Source organism: Sinocyclocheilus grahami, unplaced genomic scaffold (genome assembly GCF_001515645.1).
Source record: "Sinocyclocheilus grahami isolate Dianchi unplaced genomic scaffold, SAMN03320097.WGS_v1.1 scaffold3803.1, whole genome shotgun sequence".
NCBI classification, from domain to species: domain Eukaryota; kingdom Metazoa; phylum Chordata; class Actinopteri; order Cypriniformes; family Cyprinidae; genus Sinocyclocheilus; species Sinocyclocheilus grahami.
Window position 1 is genome coordinate 1 of NW_015508861.1, and position 869 is coordinate 869.

Here is an 869-nt window from a genome sequence, read left to right on the forward strand (position 1 = left end):
TATTGGATAAATTAGTGTTACAGGCTTTATCCTTTTAGTGAAGGTGCAGCAGAGACTTGAGCTTCAACACTGACCTTCATTTACCTGTTCCGAACTCAACAGGAATTTATTGAGTGTATGCTATATGAAATATTGCTCAATTGAAATCATCAAAATAGAATTGCAACCCCGACTTACCTGTTTGAAAGACATTTCAAAAATGAAACCAAAGTTTATAAAGGATGCAAAGTATGCAACAAAACAGATAATCAAAGAAGCCACGTTACCATGACACCAGTCTCTAGACTAAATGCAATTTAATATTTCTAATCAAATATTGCTGTCAGCACAGTAAATATTCTGCCACGACACTGTAAAACATCTCATAATCCTACGCCTTAACACTACAACACAAGAGCCCTCGTAGAAAGTTGTTTCCGAAACTTTTACACAATGTTTGTGCAAATGTTTCGGCATTTCTGCGCACTTCACGCGCCAACAAAAGTGAAAACACAAGCAGAAGAAAAACAAACAAACAGCGCAAATACTCAGACAACATACTATACTGCCGGTAGGCGGACAAATAGAGCTGACGGGTAAACTTAAATGAATTTGTGTGAATAAATAACAATTCCCACCTTCAGACTCTCCGATCTTTGACGCTGGACATTTTCCTCCAGCTGGAAATTTTGCTCTTGTAGTCGTAGACACAAACGTCAGTTCCTGCTAGAGATCAGAGTGTAAAGATTACAGAGAAACAGCGACCTCTGGAGGCCAGAAAACACTTACTCTTGCTTGTCGGATTCTTTTTTTTAAATTTTTTTATTGCAATTTTTAGAACAAATAACATATAAGGGCAATAACATTTAAACTGAATGAAAACAAATACT